Below are 12,320 nucleotides of genomic sequence, written 5' to 3' on the forward strand. Positions count from 1 at the left end.
TAACTGGTTACTCTAAATTGCCTGTAGGTGTGAATGGTTGAGAGGAGAAAATCTCTATAAATAATCCAGTCGAAGGCAACAGGAAACCACTACTCTTATTCTTCCCTAGAAACACGGACCTGCCATCAGGCAGAACACGAAAGAAGGAGAAGCTCTATATGAGGTAATCAGCCCTTTCAAAATGTCACTGTGATCTCAACATGTGAAAATATGAAGAAGCAGCTAATATACTTACTATACACTAGAATGTTTATTAATATTAAAAATATTAACATTATCTTGAATGTTTACTCATAATACAGCATTTTACAGTGTGCTTCTTTTGCTCTTAGGATTTAGACGATATAAATATAGACTGTTTACAAAATAATAAGAGTGGGGTGACTACTGGTGGATCCAATCAGGTAAAAACTCTTTAATTTATTTGTGAACCTTTATTAGTTTAATTCCAGCCCCAATGTTAATGAAGTGACCTATTGTGATCCTGACATTTTGTCATTTCAAGTACATACTATTGAATTTATGTTTTTTATTCCTGACCATCGAGGGAGTAACATATGAAAACCTCAGACACAAGCAGAAATCTGTCCATGGTTAGGACTCTCATCTCTTTGAGGATATTGAGGTAAGCAGCTTTACTTCAATTAGTTTAGGAAATGAATTTAAATATCAGAAATAAGACTGATGATGCGTCAACTCCAGAATAACATGTGCAGTGAGTTATATTTAAGCAATATTGCATGAGCATGTTAAGCAAGAGAGCTATGATATTGAATATCAGCACAGCTGTGATTTGACTGTCGGCACGAGGTTGCAGACCGAGTGCTTCAGGTAATAACAGCTGTGCTGATATTCACTCCAACAACAAGTGAGTAAGAGTGAGTGTGATATTGCTTTTATAAAACGGTTCTTATTCTAAGAAGAAGTGATTATCTTATTGAGTGCTTTGTGGTCAACTCTTAACCTCCTGGCAGAGGAACATGGACTTGGAGGATTTGAGCTAAAATATCCTGGCAGTAAGCAAAAATCAACAATCATTATTAACACAGACTCATTTCGACTCATTTGAGGAAAACACGCGGTCCTATCTGTAATGTCAATGATGCTTGGCAATATTTAAGTGCTGCATTTTGTGAGCTGCTTTCATGCAGCCCTTTAAAACTACTTAAATCATGTTAACCATAAAACTCAGCTAAGCTGCACAATTCTGAAACCGTGACCTTTGGGTTCTTCTTTGGCTCCTTCACCGTCCTCAGGAGGCTCATGTGTCTTCTTCATGGCACAGGGCTCGAAATTCATATATTTTTTTCACCAGCCAGCTGGACTAGTTACCTTCCAAAGTAACTAGCCAAACAGAAAATCAACTAGCCAAAATTTGTTCATGTATGAATTTTACTTCTGTCAAAAATAACACAAAAGAGAGTAGTTACCATTGTTCATGACTAATGTGCATTTATTTCAAGACCCGAGTATTTTGATACTGTTGTTAAATACATAAATGAGAACAACACAGAGCACCATAATATAATATCAACAAATAATAATATATTGGAAAACTTGGCAACTTGGTGTATGAGTATTAAAAACAAATATACTTACTATCATGACTATACCACCCAAAATATGTCCAACATGCTTTCTGTATTTAACCATTTATGAGAGAGAAAGCATTAGGAGCTTCATATTGACTAGGAATCAACTTCTCATCTCATCTCATTATCCCTAGCCGCTTTATCCTGTTCTACAGGGTCGCAGGCAAGCTGGAGCCTATCCCAGCTGACTACGGGCGAAAGGCGGGGTACACCCTGGACAAGTCGCCAGGTCATCACAGGGCTGACACATAGACACAGACAACCATTCACACCTACAGTCAATTTAGAGTCATCAGTTAACCTAACCTGCATATCTTTGGACTGTGGGGGAAACCGGAGCACCCAGAGGAAACCCACGCGGACACGAGGAGAACATGCAAACTCCGCACAGAAAGGCCCTCGCTGGCCACAGGGCTCGAACCTGGACCTTCTTGCTGTGAGGTGACAGCTCTAACCACTACACCACCGTGCCTCCGGGAATCAACTTGAAAAAAATTAATTATTCCATAAAAATCGTAACGCAGCCAAGGCCTACCCTGCTCCCACATTTGCTTATAAGTCCTTTGTCGTTTCTCCTCTTCAGACCGAGGTTGCTTTGTCCCCGTCTCTGGTGGTTTCTGTACACCTTTCAGAAAATTCCTCATCACAACGTAGCTTTGGCAGATGTAGATGTAAACAACAAAAAAACACTTGTTTAAATGGGCGATAATGTGGCCACATCTATTGAATTTGATAAAGTGATGTGGCAGTGGGGGTGTGGCCAAGCATTGGTCTGTGAATGGAGGGCGGAGTCAGGGAAGGTACCGTAAATGGTGGAATCATTGCACCTGATGGGGATTAACCTGTGTTTGTGTGTCTTCCCCAGTGACCATGCCCTTTAAAAGGAGAGGAGAGCAGAGAAAGGGAGCTCTCCCCAACCAGAACACGTGTGGCTGGGAAGTGATAAAAGGCTGAAAAGCTAGCAATAAATAGTTCATTGAGAACTCAGTTCTGGCCTGCCGTGCTTCTGTGCTCCACCCACCTGGTTCAATACTACATGTGATTACTGCGATATTCAACAAGATGCGTTATATGCATGTGCAGTAGAGAAAAAAACGACAGCCTGACTCGTACACGATATGATTCTGAATTCTTCTGTATTTTCCGTCCTGCCGATAAACACATCGATTAACACAGACATGGCACACCCTTAATATGTGGCGGCTTTAGTTGACGGTGTGTCTGAATCTTCGCTTCATATATATATTTTTATTTTCAACTAGCCAGCCGGGCTGGCTAGTGACAGGAATTACCCGCCAAATGACAAATTAAGTCACCTCGGGCGACCGGACCACCGCGAATTTCGAGCCAGGCAGGTTTTCAAATGTCCCAGACACTTGAAAATGTAATTTGTCCATGAATGCTGTTCATAAATGTTTAATTATTAACGTATTTTTATTGCCATAAAGCTGTGCAGATCAACAGCCAACTGTATGTTTACTGTTCAGTGTTATTTGGTCTTCTCTGCTTCCTTGTGTCAGTAAAAGCACTGAAACCAGCAGCGCTAACCAAACTCCAAACATGGCCACTCAGAACTACAACAAGCAAGATTCACAGTCCCACCTGTTCCTCCTTACCTTCCATGAACATCTCTCTTTCATGAACAGTCATCAGTTCAACAAAGCTTTCTTTCTTTTGAGTGTTAAACTGGATTGGCAGAATGTTGCCTGTGAAGAAAAGACTGTCTGTCTGTCTGTTTTTATTACCCTGTGCCAAATTAATATTTACTTAAGTGCAATTTTTAAGAGCCATAGATTATTTTATTTGTTTTTGTTGTTAGTGGTTTTGTTTTGATTGTTTTATTTCTTTAGGTTATTTATTTATATATTTTTTACGTTCCACTGTTGAATTGACTTAATTAAAAAGTTTACTGTTCTTTGAAAGGGTGTATTTGCATGATCATTATTATTTTACTCGTAGCATAAAATTATCTTGAAAAGACGTCAACAATAATATCGTTTATCGCAATAATTTCTGCGACAATATAGCCAACAAAATTTGTCATCGTGACAGGCCTAATTTTAGGTTAATTTTGTGTTCTGTTATTGTAATTTAGCTTTAAACATATTTGCTGCAATGACAATATGGATATAATTGTGTGATCAACCCACTGCACTTTCATCTTTTACAGAGATTAAAGTTTTCTAGAGGACAGACTTCACCTGTTCTGGGAAGAGGAAGTGAATATTTACCTAGTTAAACATGAACTAAAGTACCCAGATTATGCCACATAACGATTTTACAATCTTCTTGGATCTGACTGACAGCTGTGAAGAAGAGCAAAACATTCCGATATGGATATCCTGATCTCCTGGCTGTGCATCTGATGCATCAAAATATAATGTTTATAGTCCATTTACCTGGCATTTAAAAGAAGCTCCAGATATACAGACACTTTTATTTTGGGATTTGTGGAGAAGATTACTAATTAAAATTAAGATAATTATTGTAATTTTCACATTAAGTTTAGTCTCGTAAGCTGTTCTATTGTGTTTATGTAAAAGGCCTTCACACAGCATGTGATGAGAAATATACATTAATGTTTAATGAAAGGCCACTGACCTGCTTTCCATCTTGCTGTTTTTATGTCTTCACTTAAAGCATGAAACTGTCACTTGTTTGACAATTATAGATATGCGAAGTTTAAAATAATGATATATATATATATTTTTTGTAAGCCATATGTGTGTAATTTCTGGTTTTAAATTCTGTGCATTTTAGAAATGTCATTTCAGTTGCAATTCATTAGTCATTATAGTTTCTCTTGTAGAAATAACTAATATAAGGAAGGACTGGAAGGGTTTCTGTCATAAAAACACTCATAAAAGGCAAGTGTGTGCAAATAATTCCCAGCAGTGCAATAATCAATTATTTAATTTCTTAATATTTTTCTAAATATATTTCCCTTGGAATTATAGATAATAAATTAATAGTGGTGTCTGTTCACTTGGTTTTAAATTTCAGAGCTTAAACTGGTTTGTTCATTTTGATATACTGTACATTGTCACAGGATATTGGAGTGATTATACAGTGACTTGTTTCATTTGCTATCATAAATCTCTGTGCTGAAATCGCATCTTTTAACATTATTTTATAGTTAACAAGTATTAAAATATAAGGACATTGCGTTTATAGGACAGAGCTGATGAAACTTGTCACATGACTATAAAGTTATAAAGGCGGAACCTGAATGTGACTGACAGGGTTTTTCCACTGAACTCTGTTCACCTGCTGTCTCGCCTGTTTATTCTGCTCACTTCTCCGGAGGTTTGTGTTATAACTAATCGGCACTGTTCGGTTTATTTCGGGTCACACTGTGGGATTAATCAGCACAGATCTTTCTGTAGAGACTCTGAGAAGCAGCGGTGGAGCTCTGGATCTCTCCTGATGGATTTACATGCTGTGTGCTGCACTCTGCTTCTGCTGACATGTACAGGTGAGTCTGTTATTACACCTCTCTCTCTCTCTCTCTCTCTCTGTCTCTCGCTGAGTCTGTGTGTTTATTTGGATACACAATGCCCACCACGATTATTGGCACCCCTTGTAAAGAGGTGACCCCTTGTAAAAAGGGTTAGAAAAAAAAAGCTTCGTTTTGGTGAAGTTCATCTCACTCTGAATAAGGAAAAATCCAACCTTTAATTGAAATAAATTTATTCAGAGAAAAGCAAATCCCTCGTCAAGAAATATTTTCAACAAAAACACGTGCCACTATTGGCACCCATCCATTTAATACTTTGTACAATCTCCCTTTGCCAGTAAAACACCACTGAGTCTTCTTCTATAACATTATATAAGATTGGAGATACAGAACAGGGCATCTGAAACCATTCCTCTTTACACAATTTCTCGAGATCATCCAGGGTCCTAGGCCCTCTCTTGTGCGAGCTTGTCTTCAGCTCACCCCACAGGTTTTCAATGGAGTTCAGGTCAGAGGACTGAGATGGCCATGGCAGAAGCTTGATTCTGGGGTCAGCAAACCATTTTGTGTTGATTTGGACATATGCTTTGAATCATTGTCCTGCTGGAAGATCCAATGAAGACCCAGTTTTAGTTTCCTGGCAGAGACGGCCAGATTTTGATTTAAAATGTCCTAGTATTTCATGGAGTCCATGATGCCATGTACTTCCAAAGGTTTTCAGGACCTTTGGAGGAAAAAACACCCCCACAACATCAGAGAATGTTGGGATAGGGTTCTTTTCATAATAGCCATCCTTCTTTTCCCACCAAACCCACTTTGAGTGTCACTTGTCAAAAAGTTCCATTTTTTTTACTAGCCCCATTTCCAGAAAAGTTGGAATATTTTCCAAAATTCAATAAAAATCTGCAATTTCTTAATTTATGTTAACCTTTATTTAACTGACAAGTACAAATAAAAGATTTTCAATAGTGTTACTGACCAAATTAATTGTACTTTGTAAACATAAAGTAGGTTACAATTTAATGCCTACAACACACTCAAAAAAAGTTGGGACAGAGGCAAAATAAGACTGAAGAGTTTATAGGATCTTCAAGTAACACCATTTTGGAAGATTAGACAATAAGCAAGTTAACTGGCAATATGATTGGGTATAAACGGAGCATGCACCAAAGGCGCAGTCTTTGCAAACAAGGATGGGTCATGGCTCACTCCTTTGTGCCAAAATTCATGAGAGAATTGTCAAGTAGTGAGTAAATTCATATGATTTATTGCATCTATATTTATAGATATTAAATTATGCATTTTTACATTCAAATATATATCAGTTATGCCCAAAATAATAATAAAGTGCTTATCTAACAAACACAACATAATATTTGCTCATTCAAGTATTATTCATAATAAAAATAAATAAATAAATAAATTGAATATTTACCAAATAATGTAAATTAAGTCAATTTTGTCATGGGTTAGTTTCATAAATCTTCCAGGATAGAGGAGATACAGTTTGGATGTCCTCCTCATGCCTATGTGGGTTTCCTCTGCATCCTCCAATTTCCTCCCAGAGTCCAAAGACATGTCAACTGGCTACTCTAATTTGATGATAGGTGTGAATGTCTGTCTGTCTCTCTGTGTTACTGCGATCTTTTGCCGACCTGTCCAGGGTGAACCCCACCTCTCACTCAGTATCAGCTGGGACTGGCTGCAGTTCACCTGTGGATAAATAGTACAGAAAATGAATGAATGATTCACAGTCATTTCAAATAGATTTATAGTCATTTCATGAGCAATTTAACTTTGGTTTATAATGTGTCTTTTCAGAGAGTAATTGCTTCTAGATAATCTTTAATATAATGATTTACATTATATAATAATTTATATAATATAATTTTTGAATTCCAAATGGAAAGAAGTATTGCTGTTGTAGTAATTATTTGTCAAATAAATAAATTTGCTAGAATAGTTAATTTTGAAACCACTAAAATAAATGCCAATTGGGTTTCAGTTTAAGTGCCTCAGCCAGTTCCATGTGATTGAATTGCATGACATTAAGATGATTTGTTTTCATACATCCAACATATTTGAAATGGCATGATCAAATTTCCTGAATAAAACCACATCATGTGCTCTCATAAAAACTCAGGCTTGAATCAGGATTGCTGGCGTTGTGAGACTGTGATATTTGTTGCCGCACTGTTCGACCTCACCAGGTTTAATTGCAAGATTTTAAAACATAATTGGATCAAGTTAATATTGTGTGAATTACACATGATTGAATTATGTAGTGTGTATACGTAGTGTATAGTTCAGTCTAGTAACTTTTGGAATACAGAGGAACAATACAGTTATTATTGTAATAATCACAGTACTGTAATTATCATCACAATAATAGGGTGCTGTATTTATCACAGCAGATATTTGACTACTGTAAAAGGAATTACGGCATTAATTTTATTATTGTAAATTAATTACTATTACATCCTGTAAAACAAAGATAGTTTTTCTCACAAAAATTTAATTTTTCCCCCACATCATTCAACTTTCAGCATTTTTAATTTGAAAATATAAAGGCACCAAATAATTTTTTGTACGTTTCATTTTGCAAACATATTTTATTTTTTTAAGCAATAACCTTCACTAAAAACTTTCAAATTACCATATACCTTAAAAATGAAAATGAAAAATAGACCTAAAAATGGGGGCAGCACGGTGGTGTAGTGGTTAGCGCTGTCGCCTCACAGCAAGAAGGTCCGGGTTCGAGCCCCGTGGCTGGCGAGGGCCTTTCTGTGTGGAGTTTGCATGTTCTCCGCGTGGGTTTCCTCCGGGTGCTCCGGTTTCCCCCACAGTCCAAAGACATGCAGGTTAGGTTAACTGGTGACTCTAAATTGACCGTAGGTGTGAATGTGAGTGTGAATGGTTGTCTGTGTCTATGTGTCAGCCCTGTGATGACCTGGCGACTTGTCCAGGGTGTACCCCGCCTTTCGCCCGTAGTCAGCTGGGATAGGCTCCAGCTTGCCTGCGACCCTGTAGAACAGGATAAAGCGGCTAGAGATAATGAGATGGGATGAGACCTAAAAATGCATCTGTTAGGCAGCTGGGCCATAGAAGGTTCACGCTGCACGCTGCATGCTGCACGCTACACGTGTGTAAAGAAAAGTGGACAAACATAGCATGACTTGCTCTGGGCCATAGAACGGTGTTCACGTTGCACGCTGCACACTTCACACGTGAAGCGAGAAATGAACATGCACACTTTTTTCTAGGCGTGAAGATGGAAATTCCAGTCAATGCATGCGGTCACCGCCGCGCCAGCCAATCAGAACGGGTCTAGGGAGATAACTCTATGCTTTCAGGGGAAAACTTCAGAAAAAATATAATTGAATGGTATAATTGAAAAATAGTTCTTCATCGGGATTGTCAAGCAGATTATAGAATGTTCGGTGAAATTCACCACGGGTTTCTCTCAGAAGGAAGTGTTCTCGGCTCCAAATTCTGTTCCTTTTTCTCTTCCTCTGTCTCAGTAAAAGCAGAATGAGGCAATCGTCGTCATCCGAAGAGTCCATATTGTTGGTTACTCGGTCAAAGTAGAACAGGCGCAACACGTGAACATCCAAGCATGAAGTTTAATGGCCCAGGGTCCGGTTCTTCACGTGAACGTGTAGCGTGCAGCGTGAACCTTCTATGGCCCAGCTGCCTTAGGGAGCGGTAGTAGATGGATGTAAGTGCAGAAGTAATATTTATCAATAATAGAGCAGCAGCTACAATTATCGACAGTCCATAATTATCAACACCTTTTCAGATTTACCAATAAAAAACAATATTACAAAGGTGAACTTCAGTTACAACAGTTATTATTGGTTAATTAATCAACCGGAATACCCCCTCGCCCTTTGATCATCTCATGTGATGACAGCTCGTTACCGGAGATGGAATTTTTTTTATCACGATCAGCAATTTGAGGAAAACTCGGACGTTATCATCGCAGGTAAGTATGGTGAAAAGCTCATGAACATGTTTTTACTTATCAAATTTTATCAATTAGTTTTTGCAGCCCTGGTTAGTTTTCACTTTAGCGACAGTAACTGTGCTAGAGGGCGGAGTTTATTTATAGCGACAGTAACGGTGCTAGAGGGCAAAGTTTATTTATAGCAACAGTAACCGTGCTAGAGGGCAAAGTTTATTTATAGCAACAGTAACTGTGCTGGAGGGCGGAGTTTATTTACAGCGACAGTAACGGTGCTAGACGGAGTTTATTTATAGAGACAGTAACGTGCTAGACGGAGTTTATTTATAGAGACAGTAACGGTGCTAGAGGGCAAAGTTTATTCATAGCGACTGTAACTGTGCTAGAGGGAAAAGTTTATTTATAGCAACAATAACAATGCTAGAGGTCGGAGTTCATTTATAGCGACAGTAACATGCTAGAGGGCGGAGTTTATAGCGTCAGTAACTGTGCTAGAGGGCGGAGTTTATTTATAGTGACAGTAACGGTGCTAGAGGGCGGAGTTTATTTATAGCAACAGTAACTGCTAGACGGCTGAGTTTATTTATAGCGACAGTAACGGTGCTAGAGGGCGGAGTTTATTTATAGCGACAGTAACGTGCTAGAAGGCGGAGTTTATAGTGACAGTAACGGTGCTAGAGAGAGGAGTTTATTTATAGCGACAGTAACTGTGCTAGAGGGCGGAGTTTATTTATAGCAACAGTAACTGCTAGACGGCTGAGTTTATTTATAGCGACAGTAACGTGCTAGAAGGCGGAGTTTATAGTGACAGTAACGGTGCTAGAGAGAGGAGTTTATTTATAGCTACAGTAACGGTGCTAGAGGGCGGAGTTTATTTATAGCTACAGTAATGGTGCTAGAGGCCGGAGTTTATTTATAGCGACAGTAACGGTGCTAGAGGGCGGAGTTTATTTATAGCGACAGTAACGTGCTAGAGGGCGGAGTTTATTTATTATGACCGTAACTGTGCTTGAGGGTGGAGTTTATTTATTATGACCGTAACTGTGCTTGAGGGTGGAGTTTATTTTTAGCGACAGTAACTGTGCTTGAGGGCGGAGTTTATTTATAGTGACAGTAACTGCTCGAGGGTGGAGTTTATCAATAATGTGACTGCGTTTGAGCTTGATCAGCTGATTCGATGACTGAACAAGAATAAAATGGACAAGCGGCGGTTTGGGGCGGAAGCCCCCAATAATACTTGGGAAAAATACTATTCAGAACCTACCTCATAGCTATGTGAGGGGGGTATAGAAAGCGAGAGCAAGAAATAATTTTTTCCAAATTGTTAAGGAAAGGAGCACGGTAACATTATCTCCAATTAGACGTGTGTGTGTATGACAGTTATTCCATAAAATCAAGTCATATATATATATATATATATATATATATATATATATATATATATATATATATATAAGCTGATACCCATTTGTGTAATTATATAAAAAATTGCACCCTTTAAGTGGTAGGCATGTTGTGTAAATCAAATGGTGCTAACCCCCTAAAAAAATCCATTTTAATTCCAGATTGTAATGGGACAAAACAGGACAAACATCAAGGGGTTTGTTTATATATAAAACGAACATGCTTCTACTATAATTAGTGACTGTTGGAAAGGAATACTCATCTCACTATGAACCACAGTAAAGATACAGGGGCATGCAGGAACTCCACTGAGAGTACCTGGTATGCAGTGAAACAGTTTACTGACAACAGGCACTGTAAAAAACACTATCAAATCTACTTTTTGGAGTACTGTGTCCATAAACAATATCTTTGCATACATGATGATAAATTCTTGGATTTCTTGAACTTGATAAAACCTGTTCAAAATGGGGAAGCTATGGCCTAATGGTTACAGAAGCAGCTTTGGAACCAAAAGGGTTTGATTCCCTGGACCAACAGGAATGGCTGAAGTGCCCTTGAGCAAGGCACCTAAAACTCAACTGCTCACCAGGCTGTATGGTGTATGTCGCTCTGGATAAGTGTCTACTAAATGCCATTAATGTAATGCAATGTGTTCTGAATAGTATTTTTTCCACAAGTATTATTGGGGGCTTCTGCCTCCAAACCCCTGCTTATTAATTTCATTCTTGCTCGGTCATTGAATCAGCTGATTGGGCTCAAATGCCATCGCGTTAGTTAGAATGAGATTCCGCCCCCTAGCATGCATCAAACACACATGCCCAGTGTAGTTTCTGGGGTGTTACTGCCACTATAGTGCAGTTGTCCTGCAGCCCTAGAAAGAAAGATATTCATTCATTTATTTATTTAAATCCATGGTGAAAACACATCCAATGAAACCGTCTTACCTGTTGTGATGCTCTGTTTCACCTTGACCCGCTTCAGTACCTCACAGTGACTATCAAGAGACAAAGAAGTGAACTCCAAATGAAGCTACGTAGTTAGCACACATGCGTACACACGATTCCAATTGAAGTTTTATCCAATAATGTTACTCCAACACCAAACTGATAACGTTATCAACTAAATGTTGCCAGATAAGTAAATCTATCAATTTCATGTGTAAATAGTTTATTTTGGTCAGATTATGCACACTAGGGTTGCCACATTTCATGTAGAAAAATAAAGGACACCTACCACAGCAGGGCCCCGCTCCTAGGGGCCACAACCACCACGAGCCCCGTGACACAGCTGTGATGGTAAATCATAATTTAAATCAGGGTCTAAAGAAAGTATTAAGGTTCTACTTAATGTCTGAAGTGCTTTATTAACAATGGACATTAAAAATAAACTGAATGGATAAGTTTTTAGTTATAAACTCCAATTGGTATACAAATCACTGTTAACAGGTGAACTCAGTCACTTTCTGTTACAACTTCACAGGCTTCTCTAGTGAACATATTGTCACAGCTGAATACATAAGCCACAAAAAAATAGGCTTTTTGAGGTGACGTGTAACAGAGTTAAAAATGCACTTCATTAATTCTTGTTTCCAATTTGTATTTGTGAAATTTTATTTATCATTTAATTATTCTGTTGAGTATTTGTGAATTTTATCTCAATGAGTTGTTTTCATTGACTTATTTTTATTTACATTTCCCATAGAAAGTACTTTTTGGCCATCACCTTTTCTGTAGGCGGCACGGTGGTGTAGTGGTTAGCGCTGTCGCCTCACAGCAAGAAGGTCCGGGTTCGAGCCCCGTGGCCGGCGAGGGCCTTTCTGTGTGGAGTTTGCATGTTCTCCCCGTGTCCGCGTGGGTTTCCTCCGGGTGCTCCGGTTTCCCCCACAGTCCAAAGACATGCA

The 12,320-nt window shown here is 38.6% G+C and overlaps 1 long non-coding RNA gene and 1 pseudogene across 1 annotated transcript; both read left to right on the top strand.

The window, feature by feature from the left end:
* The first annotated feature begins 333 nt into the window (after nucleotides 1-333).
* LOC132885956 (uncharacterized) lies at nucleotides 334-4,238 on the top strand. The gene is made up of 3 exons (XR_009654646.1): nucleotides 334-404; nucleotides 548-625; nucleotides 3,763-4,238. It is a non-coding gene; the product is annotated as an uncharacterized LOC132885956 (long non-coding RNA).
* Nucleotides 4,239-4,837: 599 nt separating this feature from the next.
* The window catches only part of LOC132886236 (carcinoembryonic antigen-related cell adhesion molecule 1-like), a 32,646-nt pseudogene continuing 25,163 nt past the window's right edge, over nucleotides 4,838-12,320 (top strand).

Source organism: Neoarius graeffei, chromosome 5 (genome assembly GCF_027579695.1).
Source record: "Neoarius graeffei isolate fNeoGra1 chromosome 5, fNeoGra1.pri, whole genome shotgun sequence".
Classification (NCBI taxonomy): domain Eukaryota; kingdom Metazoa; phylum Chordata; class Actinopteri; order Siluriformes; family Ariidae; genus Neoarius; species Neoarius graeffei.